General features: G+C 39.8%; 1 protein-coding gene and 1 pseudogene across 1 annotated transcript in view; one reads left to right on the plus strand and one right to left on the minus strand.

Moving 5' to 3' along the window:
• Positions 1-10923: 10923 nt before the first annotated feature.
• On the minus strand, positions 10924-11552 carry LOC101673039 (annotated as a pseudogene).
• A 5803-nt stretch (positions 11553-17355) lies between these two features.
• GRIK2 (glutamate ionotropic receptor kainate type subunit 2) overlaps positions 17356-22308 on the plus strand; it is a 647718-nt gene continuing 642765 nt past the window's right edge. Inside the window, exon 1 of the mRNA XM_004767094.2 lies at positions 17356-17528. The gene's annotated coding sequence lies outside the window, so the exon portion shown is untranslated. The remainder of the gene's footprint in view (positions 17529-22308) is intronic.

Consider the following 22308-nt stretch of genomic DNA (forward strand, 5'->3'; position numbering starts at 1 on the left):
TGAGAGAATTCTGCAGTGGTCACATGGATTCAGTAAAAAATTCAGACACGTGCATGCCTCCTCCCCACCAAACTAACAAACAAAAACACTGAAATAGTAGTCGAGATGAGTTATTAAAATATCTTTTTTCTTGTCCTTTCTAACTGAGATTGATATTAGGGATTTTTTTTTGAAACTTACCAATTAACACTATTTTTTTTATGAAGATAGAAGCATTTTTGTGTTGTTGCTGTTGTTTTTATTTAAATGTAATTTAACTAACATATAGTGTAATATTAGTTTCAGGAGTAGAATATAGTGATTCATCAGGTGCATATCACACCCAGTGCTCATTCCATCAAGTGCCTTCCTTCACACCCATCCCCCACTTACTTCATCCGCCTACCTGCCTACCCTTCAGTAACCCTCAGTTTGTTTCCTATAGTTAAGAGTCTCTCACTGTTTGCCTCCCTCTCTATTTTTATCTTATTTTATTTTTCTTTCCCCGTTCTTTATGAAGCAAATGATTCACATGCAAAATGTATTACTTTCCCTTCTCCCATTCTCCCTCCCATCCTGATGTTAAACAGGTAGAAAAATCCAAATAGTGGAGAAGGATGTTGGTAGTTTCATGTGTGCTGGTATTGTAGCAAGTTAGAATCTGAGAGCCAGGGTTTGACTCAGTATCACTAATGTAATACTGACTTATTTGGTTCAACTCTTTTATCACCATCTATAACTGCATTTTTTTTTTCTCACAGAGAAATAAAATGGTATGATGCAGAAAGAACTTTGTTAAAAGCATTGGAACATTAACCTTTCTAGGTTTCTCTGTACTGATATAAATGGCATAATTGCATATTGTGTTTGAATCCATGTGGGAAGTCTGAAGCGATGTTGTGAGAATTTATATGCAGGTTGTTCAAGCCCTGTGAAAATATGAAAAAGCCACTATATTGGAAAAACAATGCAACATTAACAAAATGCATGGTTGTTTTACAATAGTAGATGCAAATAAGTTGGAGGAGAGGAAGCCAGGCTTGAGAAAACACAACAATGGGTCAGACAGAGAAGATGGCTGTTACCACTGGTATCGAAAGCACCCTCTTTGCATGGTCTTTGAAAAGAATGGAAACAATACCATGAATTATGAATGTATGTCATAATTATGCTTAACTTCATTCACAATGACCTGTTCTTGACCCCATATGTGAGAACAATTTGGTAGTTGTTTCTTTTCCAATGGAGTGGTTGAAATCTCTTTTGTTTCTCTTAAAGTGAATGGCTAAATTCTTGGTTACAGAATTACAGATGATTTAATTTAACATGAAATGAATAAAAAATGGGCTTACTCCCACCTTGATTGCTGTCAGCATTTTAATAGTGGAAGAAGTGTCTTTTTGTGCCTGGGATTGGACAAGATCTGAGGGAAAAAGGTTTAGAATGCAGGGCTGAAGAAGCATCATGCTGTCTGTCCCCAGAGAGAAAAGAAATCTGTCCTCATTTTGAAATAGCTCTTGGCTATGGCTCAGAAACACTCAATGGGCAGCTTTAGAAAATGTAGCACTTTCTTTGACAAAGACAAAAATCACTGTATGTCTGTGTAGTCCTCAGGGAGATAGAGGAGGTTAAAAAGTAAAGGCAGAAGTTCTGTAATTGTAAATAAGAATCCATGTTATATTTTCATGTGTATGCATGTTTTTTAATTAGAAAACATGCATTCAACTGTAAATATGAGTAAAATATTCTTAAAAGTTTCTGATTTCAATTATTTTGTTCTATATTCAGACCATGTGTTCCAAACCTGCATTAAGGAGTATATAAGATGTATATAAATTAATTAATATAATTACTACATAAGAAGATTTTACCATAGTCTGAGAATGTTTTTTCATCATTATTTTCCAATCTTCAAAAACATTTTTACCCAAGGTGGGGTAGTCCTCATTTTTCAGTTGAAGTGAGCTGGGGCACACATCTTTTCCTGTTTTCTACCAATTACATCTTTCTTTCCCACATTTGAAGTTCTAATCTTAGATTTCCTTCACCTTTATATTGTAGGCAATAGAAACTGCCAGACTTAAAATCAGTTTTGAACTTGAAGAGTTTATATAGGGTCAATGGAGTTGGAAGTTAGGATTCTTTTCTGTTTAAAAGGTATTTCAACCAGGGAAAAAAAAACAAATTTTTTTTTTTAAATTGTTGTTGTTGTCTGTATGAAACAGTATAAGAAAACTGACATATAAATGAGATATTTCAACAATATGCTGAGATAAGGCCCAGAAAATTAGTTTAGTTTCAAAATGTTTCAGAGTTGTCCTTCTGGAATAAAACCACCCTTATAAAAAATAGGGAATACTATTTTAAAATTTCCTTGACGGTACTGATGTGAAACCAAGCATATTATCAAAGAATACATTCTGCCTGGAGAAGGCCTCCTATCTGACCTAATACATGTCACTTTAAAAATGCTATTTGTTTGTTATGAATGTCATTCTCAGAGAGTGGATGGAAAGAGCATGAACTTAGGAACTAAGCAGAACTAGGCTCAACACTCACTGAGTAGACCTAACATCTGAAGACCACTCAGGGTTAATTAATCTCCACACCTTCCTTGAAGGATTGTTTTAACAGAATTTAATGAAATAAAATATGTAAAACACCCAAAAGACTGTCTGCATATAACAATTTTCAATGAAAATGTGTTCCTTCTTCAATTCTCAATGTGGTCTAAGGACCCAGAAAAAACAACACATAGTTTTCTCTTTCCTATGCATTCATCAGATAGTACAGGAGAAAGTTGAGTATAGATCACCTGACAGAGCCTTAAACAATCACAAACAAGTAATTTTGGGAAAAGAAGAAATACTTAGAATATAAGGAACATTCCCAATAATTTTGTCTTGGTGATAGTAAAAGGCCAAGGCACTGCTAGGATATGCCCTAAAAGCCCCAGTCCTTTTGAGCATAGATGGAATTGCTGTGTTCTGGAACTGCTGTCCAATGACCAGAAAAACAACAGAGGGTTACTCTGTAAATTCGTCATCTGCCATGATCACTTTATTCCTTGTATTTAATTGTGAAATTCTATTTTTTTTTTGAGAGAAAAAAAAGGTCTGAAGTTTGTAAGTTTAGAAAATAATTATTATAATATTTTAACTAGTAATTATGAATGGACATAATTCTTAATTTAAATCACATATGATACAAAAAATGTGAGATAAATATAATGTGGTGTCTCACATGTAAGAAATTATAACATCTCTGTATCTAAGTCAGCTGTATTTGGCATAGTACTTGTGAGATAATAAGATATCATCAATAAATATTTTTTGTCTACTTAATCTATGTCAGGTCCTGGGGAGAGAGTGATAAATAAAGAAACCATGATCATTATTTTTATGGGGCTTATATTACAGAGAAGCAGATAGTGATACATACTAGAAGAAAAGGAAACAGAATGGACTATAGCAGGTGGGGTTGAATGGTTAGGGAAGCCATCTTGGAGATGGTAACTACTAAACTAAGACCTGAAAGATGAGAAAAATTCAACCACATGAAGATCTACGGCAAGAGAACTCTAGGCAGAAGGAACAGGAAGTGTGGCAAAGCGAGCAAATGAGCATAAAGACCATGCGGTCTTTGTTCAGAGAAAAGGGGAAAACAAAGAGTGTGGCTGGGGCCATTATGACAGAGGGTGAACTTGATAGGAAATTAAGTTAGAGAGATGAGTAGGTTTTGTATGACCATGGTAAGGAGTTGAGTATTATAAACTTAATTGAATGGAGCAGGTATCAGAGAGTTTCAAGCATGGAGATGTCATGTACAACAACTGGTGCTATGTGGGGAATGGATTTTAGGGAACAAGAGCAGAAAGTAAGGATATAATTTAACTTGTTATGGCAGTGGGCTAGATGAGACATGATGGTGGCTTGGGTCAAGGTCATGGAAATGAACATGAAAAGGTAGATGGATTTTTGAAAGATTTTGAAGGGAGAACTAATAGGACTTGGTGATGAATTTGCAATGGGGGTGGTGCTTAGTAAGAGAAAGAGGAGATTCATGAGTGACTCATGCTTTTGACTCAAACAATGGAGTAGATGTTTCTGCTGTTTAAAATAGGGTAAGACTAAAAGTAAAAGATTTCAGGTGGATCTGGAGTTCTGTTTGGGACATGGTCCTATTAGACATTCAAATGGAATTGAGTATAAGTCTAGAGCTTATGAGAGAAGTAAGAATTGAAGATAAAATATTTTAGGTCTTTAGCCTATAGATGGTGTTTTAAAGCCATGGCACTGGATTAATTCACTTGAAAACATAAGAGAAGATCTAAAACTGGATCACTCAAACATTTAGAAGTCAGCAGCACAAGAGAGATCCCATAAAGGAGACTGAGAAAGAAAAGCAGAAAAACATGGTACAACCAATATTAAAATTACTATACCAGCAAAGACATTAATAAAAGCATTTTAAGTCATAATAAAACCATTTGAAGAAAGTGATACTGGTCTACAAGTGTGAAAATGCTCTCGAAAATTCAGGAAGATAAAGAGAAAAACAAGAACATGGGACGGAGCAACATGGAACTGGCTGGTGATCTTGTTAGGAGCAATTCTAATGGAATTCAGGGGAGAGATGATCAAATGGAGTATGTGGAGAAGGTGATGTAGGGAAATAGAAACAGGCTCAGATGACTCAAAACTTCTGCTTCGAAGATAAGGAAAGAAACAGGAATGTAGCTGAAAGAGACATGGGATGGAATAATGACAGGATGGAAATGTGTGAATGGCCAGAATCCAGGACACAATCACAGGATGACCTTCAAAAGATAAAGTGGGATCATGCCATTTTTTGGAAGGTCAAGTATATGCCATGATATGGAAACTGGTGACAACAGCAGAGTATACTTGCTGGTAGGTGAGGAGAGAATTCCTGTCCGATCATGGCTTTTGTCTTGAGTAGAAACGAAACATGTTATAAGCTGAGATGAGAGTTTGGAGGGAGAAAGCAAGAGATGTGAAATAATTTTATAGAACAGTTGAAGAGCAAAATTACAGGTCTCTGTTGAGAGCTCAATTGAAATGAGTAGTTAGTAATATTGCTTGGTCAGACTGTCCATGTATAAGTTTTCTGGGTCTGCCATGACAAAGTACCACAACATGAGTGACTTAAAACAATAGCAATTTATTCTCTTGCAGTCCTGGAAGTCAGAAATCCAAAATGGAGGTTTTGGCAGTGTTGGTTCGTTCTGGGATTTCTGAGGGAGAAAATTATTCCATGCCTCACCCTTAGCTACTGATGGCTGCTGGCAATCCTTGATATTCCTTGGTATGTAGATGTATCGCTCCAATCTCTGCCTCCATTTTCTCATGGCCTACCTCCTCCTGTGTGTGTATCTGTGCTCAAATTTCTCCTTTCTTCTAAGTTACCAGCCATATTGGATTTAGGGCCCACCCTAATCCAGTGTGACCTCATCTTTTTTTTTTTTTTTAAGATTTTATTTATTTATTTGACAGAAATCACAAGTAGGCAGAGAGGCAGGCAGAGAGAGAGGAGGAAGCAGGTTCCCTGCTGAGCAGAGAGCCCGATGCGGGTCTGGATCCCATGATCCCTCGGATCATGACCTGAGCCGAAGGCAGAGGTTTTAACCCCCTGAGTCACCCAGGTGCCCCCAGTGTGACCTCATCTTAATTTGATTATACCTACAAATGTTTTCTTTCCAAATAAGGTCACACTCAGATTCTAGGTGGACACGAATTTTAAGTGGACATGAATTTCAACCCAGCACCTTCAGCTGTAAACGTTCTTTAGATATGTTTAGCTGCTTGGGTCAAAATAATGAGTGAGTTTGGGGCGCCTGGGTGGCTCAGTGGGTTAAGCCGCTGCTTTTGGCTCGGGTCATGATTGCAGGGTCCTGGGATCGAGCCCCGCATTGGGCTCTCTGCTCAGCCGGGAGCCTGCTTCCTTCTCTCTCTCTCTGCCTGTTTGTGATCGTTCCCTGTCAAATAAATAAATTAAATCTTTAAAAAAAAAAAATGAGTGAGTTTAATCAGGGTGATGTTTATAAAAATGTTTATGTTGTCATTTCCTGTATATGTTAACTTTAGGCAAAAACTTACCAGATTAGTATTGATCATGGTTTTTGCCAAGTGAACAAAATGTGTCTTTCTTTGGTAGGAAGATATATTTTTAAATTAGATTGTAAGTTTTGTGTATTTCTGATGACCTTAAATGAAGGGGGAAAAAGCTGAGAACTATACATCTTCTGCAGCTTAGCTTTTGATTTCAGAGATGTTTTATTATCTGGATAAGAGTCAGTCTGGAGGCCTGACTTTAATGAGATCCGGTTCTTTTTTGTTTGTTTGTTTTAATTGCAAGGACCTCATCGATTTCAAAATGAATTCCTGCTCCTGATTTTACAAAGGAGAAAACTGAAGCATATAGGTGTTAACTGAATTACCAAAGGCATTATATTTGAATAGAAATTCAGTTGGTGGAACTCTTAGTGTGGTGTTATTATTGCTGTGCCATAAAAATTGTTCCGAACCTTTTGTTCTTCATTTATAAAGTGAGGAGAATATATCCCTTGACTCTGCATAATGGTTATTATAAGTATAGAATGAGGAGAAATAAGTGAAACAAGATCTGCAAATCCTGTATTCACCCTATTGTAATGGAGACCAATTTCCATAATTCTGGCTTCTGACAATTGGATCTTAATTCCTAATTCCCTTATTGTAACATTATAAGTATAATGAAGTACATGTAAATATGAAACCTATGTCTTGCTTTAAAGTGAGTAAATATTGGAAAATGTGGAAATTATTACATTCCTTCTGTTTTACTCACCAAAACAACAATTTCTAAATATGAGATATCTTTCATTTCCATATCATGGATCCTTTCCTTCTATTTTCCTAATTATGTATGTATCTAGTTTTGTAGCAATAACTCCAAAGTTATCAATTTGTCAGTCTAGAAGAGCAAATAAAATATCAAAGACAGTGTGTTTGACCACATTTGCAGTTTGTAAACAGGTCTTGGTTGGGTAGCTCTGTTTGCGAAGTGGAAATGTGGTCAACAGACCCTTAGTCCCTACAGTCCACAGAAAAGGCTAAATCGGCTTCTGATTTTTACATGATCAATTACATAAAATTTTGATGCGATTAAGTGATGCATTGCTACTGTTCATCTCTTTGCACTCAAATTTAACATATGTTTACAAAGGGACACTGATCTGTCAGCAGATTAAAACAGTTATATATTAAAAGTTTGTCAGGACAATAGGTTGCAAAATAAAAGTTTATTTTCTGCTTTTCACACTTTCCTTTAGTGTACAGAATATGGGCCTATATTCTGTATATGTTAACTTTAGGAAAGTTAACATATAGTTTCCTTTCCTCTTCATTTTAAACTTACTGCCTCATCCATTAATTTACAGAATTAAAAATCATAACTGAATTCTCTTACCTCTGTTGTGTGCTTTCCAACCGTGCACATCCAAACAAGGCCAGGACAGCCCAGCTCCAGTGGCCCATGTGATCCTTCCGTGGGAAGGAATATGAAAGGTAGGTTGTCAGCAGTGTCCATATCCTTAATGAATGTCAGCCCTTGAAGCTGGGCTCACCTGTAATAAGAAATTTGAAAACTTTGCTAATTAGAATCCCCACTTTAAAGTAAAGGAGGAAAATCTATTGGCACCCTGGTCAGTTTCTAAAGTTCCTACCTAGCAGCTTTCTCTAGTACAGATGACTTCTCCAGGCAGGGCCCATTAAGAAAACAGCCTTAATTTTGTATCCAGAAACTTCTTTTATGATGAAGTGAATCAATCAGAATGTTTCAGTACTGAATAAAAAAATAACTATAAAGCCCTATTTGACATTCTGAACCAGTTTGCAAGTTTGCTTGAATCCTGTGACATAGATAAGTGAACTCCACCCTACCATTGATTGAAACAACCCATGAAGACAGTGTTCTTTGAAATAATCTCCAGTTCCCACTTTGGAATGCACCAAATAGTTATATAGTCAGAAAGTAAGAATATAGCTAGCAGGTATAGATTCTCCCAGGGAAGGAATAACTAGGAAGATATTACCATTATGGATCAAGGGTCATTACAAAAAGTTTTTGTCTTTAGTTCTGACTAATTGCAAGAAATGAGCTTTTGGCAACGAATATCCTTTGGGTTCTTTGAGAACACTCAAGTGATCAGATCAGGTTCTGGGGTTTTCCTTGGACTCTGATAAAGTCTAAGAGGAAGAACCTTCTGCTTGCTTTTAAGCTGGCATCCCCTCTGAGAGGCAGCTGTTTCTGATTTTTGGGGTCCAGACAAAGCCTCTTCTCAGGGGTTTGCTGGGGGAGCAAATCTGCTCAGTCCTACTTGCTCCATATTCTCCAGTTCTGGGCATCCTCAACCTAACCTGTAGGGCTTTATCCCTACCAGTTTGTAAGCAACATCTGACACCCTTTGGGGAAGGAGGCAGAGAGCTGGGGCAGATACCACTGTATTCTACCTGCTTTCTCTGATGTGCTTGCAAGAACAATAAACTACAAAGGTTTGAATCCTAGTTTTGCATTTGCTATCTGTATGTCCCTAGGCAAGTTACATGACCTCTCTCTGTATTAGTTTTATCATCCTTAAAATAGGAATTATGCTTTTGATAAGACTGTTCAAAGAATTAAATGTGATATTTTATGTGAAAATGCTCCTAATATAGAGTAGGACTTATGTAAAGAATTTTCTTCCCCTGAAACCTGGCATTAAGCCTCCAAGAAAGAATAGCGATCAATCAGGGTAGCTGGAGTATGATCCTAAGGATTTATATTTGACAATTCCCTCTCAATCTGGCAAATTAGTTCCTTTGCTTTGGGGAAACAGGTGCTTCTGTCTCTGTATGACTTCTTATCCACCCCCAGAATGGACATCTTTCTCCATTTTTTTTCATACTTCCAATGGTCTTCACTGTCTTTGTATGGCTTAATCTCCTTCTTTGTTAAGGGTGGGATGGGGAGTCCAGTAAGAAATATTTTCTGGTAATGCCTCTCTAAAAGGTGCCACTTAGGTATATACTGCTGATACATTCCTGCCTTTATTATTTTTAAAAGAGTTTATTTATTTATTTATTTATTTATTTATTTATTTGAGTTGACACGGGGAGGGGAGCACAGGGAGAGGGACAAGCAGACTCTTTGTTGAGCGTGGAGCTCAATTTGGGTTGGGGGGCGGGAATCAGTCCCATGACCTTGAGATCATAACCGGGGCTGAAATCAAGAGTCTGACATTAACTGATTGAGACACTCAGGTACCCATTTCTGCCTTTATATCAGTGTTTCCTACAAAGGGAGAAGCAAGAATGTCCTAGTCTTGCTAATAGAAGTAACCATTTGTCTTTAGAAATACCTTACAAAGTTTATTATCTACATTTTTTTTCTCACTGTTCTGTCCTTATTTCCCTGAAATACAGTATATAACCAATAAATACTTACAAAAGAATTAATTAGTTAGCTAGGGCTTGAGAAGGACTTGGAGGTATACGTATTAGTGAGAGAAGAGACAGTAGTAATAAGGTGGTTGAGGGAAGACAGTACAAAGTAACCTCAGGAGTCTAAAATTTATACTGGTAGAAAGAGTGAGTGAGAATCACAGGAAAATTTAAAGACTTATAAGTCATCAAAGTAGAGTGCTTGAAGAGTATTCTAGTCTTCGTGTGATCACAGGAATCTAGGCAAAAATAAAGTTACTAAGTGACCAAATTTTTCTGACACTGATAAAGTTGGGATGCAGTAAATATGCAAAAAATATACTGAGTGGAAACAGGTATGAAGCAATGGACTGACTATATAAAGCTAATGATTTAGTCATTTCAGGTGGCCTGGAGGTCTCATAGAATTGTTGAGTCTGGAAATGGTGTTTTCCAAGCTCAAGAAGAGCAACTCTATGTTCTACATTCACGGTGAGGGGGAGAAATTACACTGGAGGAGGTGCTCGTATCTCTTCCTGCCTCCTCTTCCTCCCCAGAGAGTGGATGGATATCTTCTTTAGGAATAATAGCAGGCAAAAGCCTCACGAGTTCTGAGGTCTGGCAACAATTATCTGCCCTGACCCATACCTTCACAGGCAGAAGTAAAAAGAGGATCCCAGAACAAGCCCACACATCTACCCCACACAAATGCAATCTCAGCACAACAATATGCCTTGGAGACCATTAGGCTTCACCCAACTTGACCTTCATCTCTATTTATATCAGCCCTTACAAGGAAGCTTGGGGCTTGGAGATCATCCCAGATCACTTCTCATCTCCAAATTGCTATGTAGATCTCCAAATCAAAACCCTGTACCCTGTGAATTTTTAGTCTATTACCAGCTTCTTCTGTGAATTTCTCCTTCAGAGAATTGCAGATCTCTCATGTGATGGCTGTTTTTCTTCCTCCCCTCTGCTGCCACTGGGCCTGGAGATAGAGTAGGTGTTCTTGCTGCTTCCAGATATCACTGTTCACTCTTCCTTCTTAAAACTCTTGAACTTTAAAGTTTATGCCAACAGACTTTACCACTTGTTAACCTTCCTTTCTGTACCTATGTCACTCTCAGTCCATTCCGTGAAGACATCTGATTGTCACTCTCACCAGAACTATTCCTGTGATCATTATTGATAATTTCAATATCCAAATCAATGATACTTCTAATACCCTGGCCTCTCTCCCTAGAACATTACTCCTCTACCTATCTCCGTCACCCACTCCCAGACTTCCTCCATAACTATCCTACCAGAACTTCCTGTAATGGTGGAAAGATTCTGTATCTGATGTGTCTGCTGGCCACCCAATATGGTAGCCATCAGACACATGTGACTATCGACCATTAAAAAAGTGGCTGATGTGACTGAGGAACTGTATTTTTTTTTAATGTAACAGAACATTTAATTACATCAGTTTCCCATCAATACACTATTCATTTAATAAAGATTGTATTGGCCCTTTCCATTGGTTGGCAGGAGGGTCTTCTGCTAAGAGTTCCATGGTTTATTCTGTATCATTTTTTATTGCCAGACCTAGTTATATTTAGCCTGAAGAATCACCTATTCTAGTGACCACCCTGAAGTTAGTCTTCTAATTTCTTAGCATCTTGTTCTGCTTTAACCATAATTAGCTTTTCATTTGTAATCTGTTCTGTATACTTTCTATATGCTGAATTTTTAAGAATTTGCTCAAGATTATCAAGAATCTTTGTGTATGGGGGCGCCTGGGTGGTTCAGTCAGTTAAGTAGTGAAGTCCTGATTTCATCTGAGGTCATAATCTTAGGGTCCTGGGATCAGCCCTGCACCAGGCTTCCTGCTCAGCCCTGCTTCAGGATTCTCTGTTTCCCTCTCTGTCTGCTCTTCCCCAGGTGCTCACACACACACACACACACACACACACACACACACACACTTTCTTTCTCTCTAAAATAAGTAAGTAAATCTTACTTTTTTTAAAAAAGAAGAATCTTTGTATACAATATTCTTAACCTTTTGTGTGTACTCACACATATAGCCAGTCCCACAGGGCTAGTGGTCTTTTTCAACAAATTCACCATGATAGCTAATTTTAATGAATCAATATTTAAATTTGAATAGTCACATGTGGCTAATTGCTATCTTTAGAAGAATTTATCATTATCCAAAGCTATATCCTCTCTATAATTTTAAATTCAAATATCACTAACAACTTTTAAACCATTACCTCCTATCTTTTCAACTCATTCTCTCTCTTCACTACCCCAGTAATAGCAAAACATCTATCAAAGAGTGACCCCACTAATTCTATCTGCTTTCTTGATCCCATCTTGCTTCTTTGTATCCTTACTTTACCCTTGGTCTCCAGGGTTTATCAACACAAGAACTACCTTACGTAGATGTTTAACTCCATTGTCTGCCTATCTCTTCATCAGACTTGTCTGGAAAAATCTCAACTCTTTAACTGCAACTCTTCACCTACTCCAAGCCTTCACTTGTACCTTAAACACGCCTAAAGAAAAGTACCAGGAGGAGCTTAGCTGTCTCAGTCAGAATAGCATGTGACTCTTGATCTCAGGGTCTTGAGTTCAAGCCCCATGCTGGGTGTAGAGGTTAAATAAAAATAAAACTTTAAAAGGAAAGTACACGATCATGCTCACTGGTTAGATTCTTGATCATTAATTTTAAGGGGCTCTGAGTGTTGGTCAAGTATCCAACTGCATTTCATTATATTTTTACTCTTCTATTCTCCTAAATAAAAATTTTCACACTTTTTCTATTCTCCCTAAACATCTAATATGTTCTCTCCTTTACAAGACCCTTGGCTTGTGTTTTTTTTTTTTATGATAATTTCATAAAGAAAATGCAAAGAATAAGAAGAGGACCTCACATCATCTTCCACTTCCTGTTTTCTCTTTCCTTTCTGTTCCCTTCCTGAAAAATTCAATATGTTAGGACCAAGCAAGCAGATACCTTTATGAGAGTTAAGATGGCAGGAGGCAGAGATTAGTAAGGATGGTGTCTATGGAGTAAGGCAGCCTGGCATGGGGCTTTAGAGCTCACATTGGAAGAGTAGGTCCTCAACGCCACACTTACACACCACTTTCTTTATTATCAATCATCATCAGTTATGAATTAATGGACCCTTCTAATTCAAGGCTAACCCCTCTGCTTGTCTACTCAATCCCATCCTCTCTTGATTAGTTAAGGACATCCATCTTCTCTTCTCCATCAGTTGATTTACTCCCATCAGAATACTAATATTCTGCATTATCTTCTGTTTAAAAATAAAATCTCTTGACTCCACCTTGTTCTTTAGATACTGCCCTGTTTCTCCTCTCTACTTTAGAACAAAATTCCTTGGAGGAAAAATGGTTTTATTCTCCATCTTCAATTCCTCTCCTCTTGTTCTCTCTTGAACTTCTTTCAGGCACACTTTAATCTCTACCACTATGCTAGCATGCTCTCATCAAGCTCACTAGTGGCTTCCACATCATCAAATCTCGTGGTTAATTCTTAGTACTCACTCATTTCACCTCTCAGCAGCATTTAGCAGAGCTAAACAATCACTCATTTGGAGGATTACTTTGTTCATTAGGCTTTTGTGGGAAATCTTGGTTCTCTCAGCTTTACTTAAGAATAATCTATAATTTGACCACTACTGAGCTGGTGCTGTCCACAGTTGGGTCTTCTCCAGATTATTATAGTAGCCTCCTTAGATGGTTGTCTTGCTTGCATGCTGCCCTTTATTAAGTCTAGGCGATCTTAATAGCACAGCCAGAGATATCCTTTTAGATTTATGTCAGATCATACTTCTCTTCTGGTCAAACCCTCCCAAGGCTTCGGTATTGTTTTTAGAGGAAAATCCAGAATCCTCTAGGACCCAACCCTCTGCACCTCTCGGACTGGATTTTCTATCAATCTCCTGTCTCATCTCTGGGAATTGTCCTCACTGATTTTCCTTGGGGGCTTTACACTTGTTTGAACCATAGGACCTTAACATTGTTTCCTCGTCTTCCAACTGTGGACATAGATCTTTCCCTTACTTCCTTCAGAGTTCTACTCCAGTATCACCTACTCAGGGAGACTTTCCCTAACCACCCTATGAAAATAACACCTTCCCCCATGCCTCTGTTCCCAACATGCCCTATTCTGCTCACTTTGCTTTTGTTTTTTCTGTAACACTCCTTGCCATCTGATGTCTTATATATTTGCTCGTCTATTTGTTTATTATCTATCTTCCTGGCACTAAACTGCCTTCAGTGAGGGCAGGGGTTCTGTTTAATTTGTTTATTGCCATTTTGCTAGCAGTAGAGCACTGCCTGACAGATAGTATGAACTCAGTAAATATATTGAGAGGTTTCAGAAATGAATAATAGATCCCATTCTTCAAGGTCAGATATTAATTATTCTGAGAGAAAAATCCATTAAGTCATTATGAGTTATTCATACCTCAGTGTAATTTATGTCCAATTACAGCTAAGAAGACCTGAGGGAGTGGGAACAGGTGGGAATCAGGACACCTAGCATCTAGGAATTGTCCCTAATGCACTCGGACCCTAAAGTTCTTGTTGTCGTCGTGGTTGCTTACATTTCATCAGCTATAAAATGATGTTGGGGCTAGATTGGAGGTTTTTAGCCTAGGATCCAGGGAGTGGATGTTCCCACAATGAGCTTTAGGGGATATGAGCATCTTCTGTTGCTGTATGAAAAATTTCATGGCCATGTAAACGTGTACATTTTTTTTTTCTAGATGAGAGAAAGTTATGTGACCCTGAAATAGAGTAGAAGTCCTTGAAGTCTCTTTTCGTCTTAACTTCATATGATTCTAAGTTTTGAAAGAGGATGGCAGGAGGCAGCCTGATGCTGTTCTACACAGGTAGAAGGCAGTTTTCATTCTACCACATCCTGAGCAAGTCACTCCTCTTCTCTTGCTTTGTATTATGTGACTTTTAAGATGAAGGGTTGGGACTAAATGATCCAAAGTTATGCCTTTTGACTGTAATTCAGTATTAACAAAACTGACAAAAACAAACAAACAAACAAAACCTGTATACAGCTTGGGAATTCAGACGGGTCCTTGCTGGGCCATCAGAAGGCAGAATTGTAGATCTGCTGAAGTTCTAAGAGTACTTTGAGGTAAGTAAGAAAGGGAAGATAGAGAGGTGGTTTCTGCCTACGACTCCAGCTGAGGGACTCAGTGACCTCCTCAGAGACAGAAGATGAATTCTTATGGATGGTTGACTGGGAATGGAGAAGAAAAAATCCTGTTGCCCCTAAAGAGATGTGGCATCTGACTCCTTAAAGTATAACCTCATAAATGCTGGAATAAATTCTGGAAAATATTCTTTATCGTGTTGAAGAATTTTATTTTGAAGGGTTAAATGGGTGTGTGTAGTCTAATGCTCCCTCGTTATTCTACTTTTCTCATTAGAATTCAGATAACATTTTGTTATTGAGGAAATGAATTTGCCACAACATGCATAATTTTGATTGGTTTCATTCTCTTAGCTCTTTCCCCCTGCCCTCCAAGCCCTTGCTAGTGCCTGCTATTTCTTTGTAAATGTGTCCTGGTTGCTCTGGAAAAGAAATTTATGGCTAGGTTCTAAGAATACACATGGCCTTTAGAGGAAGTTGTTTGAAGCCTCTCCTTTCCCAGACAAAAGGAGGTTGGGGACAACAGTGTGGAATGTGGAAGGTTGATCCAGTAATCCCCCTCATTCTTTCATTCAGTACCCACTGCATGCCAAGCACTGTGCCAAACACTTAAAGTCAAATGAGACACACTCCCTGTTCTACTGTCTCCCAGCCCTGGCAAAACAGAGCGGGATGCCCTCACCTAGGGATTTGCTCGGGAATCTACTCTGTGAAGCCTTGTTGCTCCTCCCTCCCTGGAAGTGGGGAGGCAGGATTGTAGGATGACAAGGACAGTGTCTTTGGCCAGTAGACAAGTTGTCTCCATTCCTCCTGCGGGGGAATGGGACTGAATAGGGTATTTTTTCCGGGCCTGGCCCAAACTGGGCTGTGCCTCGAGGGCCCATTAGGCTGCAGGTCACAGCAGCTGGAGCCCAGGCGCCCAGAGCCAGTCACGCGTCTGTGCTGCCCGCTCCACGAGGCACAATGGAGTCATTGACTATTTATTTACTCCGTACAACAAGGCTGCTGTTGACTTAATTACGGGAGCCTCCCTGCCACCCCCTGGATCTTTAAATGACTAACAGACTCTCCATTGCCGCTAACTAATCTCTCCTTAACCTCTGTGAGTCCTGAGTCTCCCCAACCTGGGCGGGCGCAGTAGGTAGATAGGAGGCACAGAGATTCCTCAGTGGTGTCCAAGAAGCTAGAGACCGGTGGTTTTGCTTGAGAGCCAGGTACGGTTTGGCAGGACTGTTTCGGTGTGTTGCAGGACTAGGCTGAATCAGGCGCTACCCCCAGGGCGTGCGCGGTAGCAATGCTGAGCCAAGCTCCGGTGGGGGCTTAATTTTAAGGGGGTTGCAAAGAAAGATGCAACCAAAGGACAAACTCTTGTTCTTCAGCCAAGACAATCAGTGCCTGGAGACGCAGAGCCTCCCTCCTTCTGGGCCTTCAAAATTACAGATCTGAGTGCCGCCAGGGATCAGGGCTGCTGGGGGACTCCGCAAGCCGCGGGACCTCACCTGGCCCCTTTGCAAATTGTCTCCCTGCTCAGGGGCGGCCTGCTCCCGCTCAGCCTCACTTAAATCTTCTCTCAAATCGCTGCTCGCCAACTTCCTCCCGCGGCAACTTGCTAAGTCTCTGCTCTAGTTAATACTGTAGGGCCGAGGATAAAATAGCAATGGTATTGAATGGATGTTGACTTATCCGACCCAGAGGAGCAGAAATCAGAGATTGTTTGCAGAAGCTAATCGTTTCTGCTGAGAAGCAGGGGAAGCCTGTAGGGCTCGCCGCCAGCGGCTCCTCCCCGAAGCCAAGCCACGGGTAGACTCCGGGTCTTAGGTGCTCCTCCCCACCTCCGGCCCAATAAAAAATGCTCCAGGGAATTAAGACAGGCGGCCGCCTGGCCGGGACTGCTCTCCCGGCTCCTTTCTCCAACGTTTGAATTTGCGACTTCAGGTTCGGCGCCCACCAGATCGCAAACCCAACTTCTTTCTGTAATTTGCTTGGGTCGATAGTTCAAAGACCTGGGCGGGGCAGGTGGCGCGTGGCCGTTTGTCATTAAGCACGGGACCCGCACAGAGACTTCTCGCCAAAACCCTCTCCCCTTGACACTCGGGGGAAGTCTCTGCTTTCAGCAACGGAGGCGAGGCGAGGTGAGGTGCACGGACTCCAGGCGTCTAAGGGGGTAAGGGCAGCGCTGGGGGAGAGCGTTAGTAGTGTACACAAGAGGTGCAGGTGGGGGTAAGTCGCAGGTCAAAATCTTTACGCAAACCTCAAAGGGAAATGACCGTAGTTGGACTAAAAGGGCCACTTTGGAGACTACCAGCTGCTCCCCAAATCCTGGCGGCAGAGAAGTTTCGTTGCTATGGTTTCGAAGAGGTATAAAATCCACCACCCAGAACTAAACGTGCTCGGGCTCCTTGTACGTGTTGTCACAACCCAGGGCCCGGCGAATTCCTTGGGGGTTTGCATCACTCTCTGACCGAACATCTCAGTCCCGGTCCCTCCATCCCAGAGCAAGGCGGGAGGTGTGCGCAAGAGATGAAGTCCCGGCCAGGGGATTTTTAACGTCCAAGCCTGGAGGCGCCCAGAATTCTCGCACTTTCCCTTCTGCTGTCCAGGGGCGAGCGCTGCGCCCTGGTGGCCGCAGCCGCCGGGAGTGTGCGGCGGCCGCGGGGAAAGGAGCGCGGCGCCTTTAAAGCAAGAGGCGAGGAACCCCCGCCAGGAGGCGTGTCTGTCTCTGCCGCCGCCGCCGCCGCTGCTCCACGGTCTCCGTCTCCGCCGCCGCCGTCACTCGCGCTCGGCGCCCGCGGCTGCGCTCCTCCGTCCGGGAGCCGCAGACTTCCCGCCCGACCTCCTCCGCCTGCTCCTCCCCGAGGACCACCCCTCCCCCTCCCCGCCTACCTCACCCGCAGCGAGAGGTAAGGACCCCCCACCCCCCACCCCACCCCCGGTGGGCTCCGCTCGGGGCTGTCTCCCGGGGTGTAAGTTCCCACCGGAGGGACCGGGGGTGGGCGAGGGGCTTTGAACGCCTGGAGAGGAAGAAGGCGAACAGCCGCGCCGCGGAGCCCGGTGCGCTCAGGGCACCCGCTGGACCGATTCGCTGCGAGTGGCTTTGTCCCGCTCGCCTCAGCCAATTCCCGTCAAGGATACAACTGGCTCGGTTGGCTGCGGGCGCTCGCGTTCTCCTCATAAAATAATTTAATAAGTGGACGTGTCAGGAAGTGGCCTCAGCTACTGGGACTCACGCGGGGCGAAGAGAGACAGATGGCAAGAATCTGTGTATCTGCCTGCGGGTCTGAAGAACTCCCCAGCCTTCCTTCCATCCGCCCAATTTTCCATGAACCCTGCTCTTTAGTTCTGCGCTGAAGTACAGACGTTGATTTTAACCAACGCCGGTATCCAGGGTGTCCCATTAGGGTAGGGGGAGTCACCCTCCAGGGTGGATCAGAAACGCTAAAAACTTTTAATGACTCTCATCCCCTGACATCTTTACCTTCAGGGAGTTCTTTAGTAAACACCACGACCTAGCAGAGACCCCCTAGCTCATGATTTCCAGTTTAGAGAATAGGGGACGTTAGAAAACTTACTACTACTATCCTTTTGGTAACACACAGACCACCTTCTAGCATTTCTTCATCTTCATACTGTAAGTATTCTGTCATCAGAAATTACCTTATGGATGGATGATTATTTTTATTTCAAAAGAGATGATCGATTCATTTGAATCTTAATTAGCTTGTAGTTTAGTTACTGGAAGATAGGTAATAATATTTCAATTTTGATTTGCCTAACTTTTTATTGGAACCATTCCTGTGACCATCAAGGCAGCTTTCAGTGGCCTTAGAAACTTACTAAACAAACAAACAAGCAAAATGAAACACACAGAAGGAAGGTGATTGAGAAATAAGTGATGCCTGGAAGTCTTACCTGTTTGTTTCCTTCTATTTAAAACCCACTGGGGATTGCACAGACTAAAATTTTTAAAAAGAAAAAAAAATGATTCCAGGGCATATAAAGCTATTCCAATTCAATTTCTTAATTAAGATACACTTATTTTTGGCATCTAAAAATTAATTAAAACTCTAAGTGTCATTAATCATCAATGCAGCAGAATGTTGGTGGAACAGCTGATATGTGTTTGGAATCACAAGGGATTGCATAGCATAGCATTCATAGTTAGAAAGAGTGAAGTGCAAGTATGCAACAGTGTGTTTTTAACTGATATCAGCTCTGACTTTATTCTCTGGCACCTCTAATGCCAGGATGAACAGCCTGTTTATTTTAGCTTAGCTTACACACAACAGGCCACACACATGGAAGAATAGGTCAGGTATTACTGTAAGATGAGGTTTCTCAAATGTCATGTAGCAGCAGGACTTTGGTGACAAGTCAAGTGGAATCCTTAGAAAGAATTCCATGTGGAAAAATTTAAATATAGATATGGTGTGGAAGAACCTTTCAAACACCTTTGAAATTCAGGTTGTCCTGGGATATGTATTTGCTGTTTCTTACGGAAAGGTATAGGCATTGTCTTTTTAAACGTTATGCTGTAGGCATTATTACACATTTGTACATGCCCCAGCAGGTGGCAGCTAACTAGAATAAGATTCATTTTCACTGGGAGAATAGAAAACTAAAATTGCTTCTCAAGTAATAGTACCCAAGAATAAGAGGTCATTAGTGTCAGTAAATATAAAAATACAGTGAAAGATGAAGCTAATGGCATTTTGTTATTGTTGTTGGAACAAGCTTTACATAAACATGATGTGCATTTTGTTCTTTGCTAATTTATCATAGGTTTGATATCTCTTCATGTCAGCCTTGTGTGTGTGTGTGTGTGTGTGTGTAGGCTTACTTTAGATACAGCATCTCTGTGTGTGCATGTATGTGTGCATTTGCAGTTTGTCGTCTCTGCTTTGACCTTGGAGCCTACAGAGCTTTGGCTCTTAGATATCAAGGTTGCCATATGGTTAAAATACATAAAAAGCAAATGAAGCTTTGCAATAAGGTGTGTAAATCTCACTATTGCTAAATATATGATTGTCTGACACCAAATCATATTTTTTTCCCTTTGAGAAAACAGAAAATTACAAAACTGGGACAATTTTTAAAAGAGTTCAATATGGTCAGTGACCACTATATAATGACTATCAATCCTTCATATAGCTAAGGCTATAAGGTATCAGAATTGGGGAGAAACTTGCAATAACTTCAAAATTGCCCTATTCTGAGGTATCTTCTCTATTATCAAGTCCTTCTGTTCTATTATTGGGGTGGTAATCTTAGGATTTTGTTGTTTTGATTTAGATTTTGGCGGGGTTTTTTTTGTTTGTTTGTTTTGTTTTTAGGGTTGTTGTTGTTTTTGTCCTAGGAGTGAGCAAAGTTTAATGAAAAAGAATGAGAATTGATCTGATTACCCTTGTAATAGATGAAAAGCTGAAGGTGGAGAATTCAACCAATAACTAATTGTATATTTTAGAAATGTCTTTAGCCACTGACCATTGGCAGCATGCTCTTCAGTATTCTGAAATCTTGGTGGTCTTTCAGGCATTTTTAAAAATACTGAGCAACAGTAGTTTTGTGCTTATGAGGGAACTCACAGTTAATGTAGATGGCTTTTGTAGTAGTATGCCCTGAAAAGGATGACTATTAGCACATCCTGGGTAAGCTAAGCAATCCCAGTAAGTCACACTGAAATATACACACAACACAGCTGGGAAAATGATCCTCTTGACAATGTGAACAATGCAATAACTCATATTCCCAGACTCTGTGTAGTAGAAATATTCACTTTGTCACTTCAAATGGCACATTACCCATTCAATGTACTACTTTGAATGTACTACTTCAGAATAAATCAATGCCTGGAGCGCTGTCCGCGGTCCTGAAGAAAGGTCGTCTCCTATCTTGCAGAAGTTCAATTAGACAGGTGGACTTGCTGTCTGTGATGCTGAAGTCTTTCAGATTAGTTGATAGATGTAAATGAGCCTAATTTAGCATATGTGCAAAATGGGTGCTTTGGGGACCAAATAATAGTAAGAAAAATTTATGATAGACTTTTTACTGTTTAATATACTGAGTAAGAACTTCATGAATCTGGAAGCTTATCTTTCACTTTTCCAACTAGATATCCAATAAATAATCCCACAAAAGCCAAATAGTTTAGGATGCTAGTTTTAAGTAGAGAAGTTACAACTGTAACATCAAATTCCATTATGTTAACAGAATATGTGAACAAGGACTTACGGTGCATTTTGTTTTCTCAGGTTTTATTAAATGCTAACTAAACGGTAAAACTGCAATATTTTGATTAGTCACATTAGAACATGCTATTTTCATGCAGTATATAACAATCATATTGACAGATGAAAAAACTAAGAATATTTACTCTTGCTCTGGCTGTCATTATTATATCTGCTAGGATCAAAAAGAGAAAGAACAAATAGAATAGGATAAATGAAACAACAAATACAGAATGTATTGGACTATACATGTCTTACAAGAGGTATTTTAAACATGGACTGAAGGAGTCGCTAGAAACCCTTGGTTTTAGCACAAGGTGTTTCTTTTAAAGTGCTCAAATAGTCAGATTATTTGATTGAATTGCCTGCTACACTGCAGAACTAGTCATTCATGATACTTATTTTTGACACTGCAGTTATGCCTCCATCTTTTTTTTTTCAAAAAAGTCAATGCCCACTTAATGCTCTTGCAAAATGTAGCTTTATTTTCAAATCAGCATTTTATAATACCTTAAGAAAAAATAGAACAAGAAAATCACTATGATGGAATGAAAACATTACATTATTTTCTTGCTATCTGGAATAAATAGTACTCATATCCCTCCTTATTAAAAGATTAGATATTCCTCAAATAAGGTAGAATCTTATAATTTTTTCATAAGGTTTAACCTATGCCCTGTTATTTGGTTATGAAAAGCAGATTAATTTTAAGAAACAGATCTAGCCTTTTTTGCTACTTTCGTGCTACTTGATCACTTAAAATATTAATATGTATAATATACTTATTAGTAACTATCTCAGTTTCATTTATGAATGTAAAATATTAGGACTGGGTATTTTAATCTCTATGCCTGCATGACAGCATATTACTTATTTCAACAGCAAAATGTATTTTCATGTTAAAAGAATATATACTTGTGTACTTTTCTTTTCCTTGAATAAATTGCACCTGATGAAAGCCAAGTCAGTCATTGCTTAAAGACTAAATATTCTGACCAGAACACCAGACAATAATAAGGCATTTTTAGGCAAAACTGTGACATTCAATGTTGCCCAAACTATGATCCCATATTATGCCTCTGAAAGAAAAACATACTCAAAAAACCAAAATGAGAAGAAATTTGGGCATGAATTATTGAAACCTTTGGAGTTTGTTATACCAAATTAAACATCATCGTCTTTGTACATAGGCACAATTATTTTAGGTGAGCTAAAAAAAAATGTGTGGAAAAGTACGATTCCTTCATTTTAATTCAACACTTTTCCTCCTAAAAGACCACTTGAAGACTTTTTTTTTTTTTTTTTTTTTAACCCCTGGGTAGTAATCACGGAATGTCCACTCAAGTTTTTAAAGACTATCTTAACTTCTGCAATTGTACTCCAATCTATATTCACTCCTGGACCAAAATTTCAGAATATAAAGACTTTCTTTTAACCTAAAGACAGGTTATATTTG

This window comes from Mustela putorius, unplaced genomic scaffold (genome assembly GCF_011764305.1).
Source record: "Mustela putorius furo isolate JIRA1106 unplaced genomic scaffold, ASM1176430v1.1 tig00000759_pilon_pilon_pilon, whole genome shotgun sequence".
NCBI classification, from domain to species: Eukaryota; Metazoa; Chordata; class Mammalia; order Carnivora; family Mustelidae; genus Mustela; species Mustela putorius.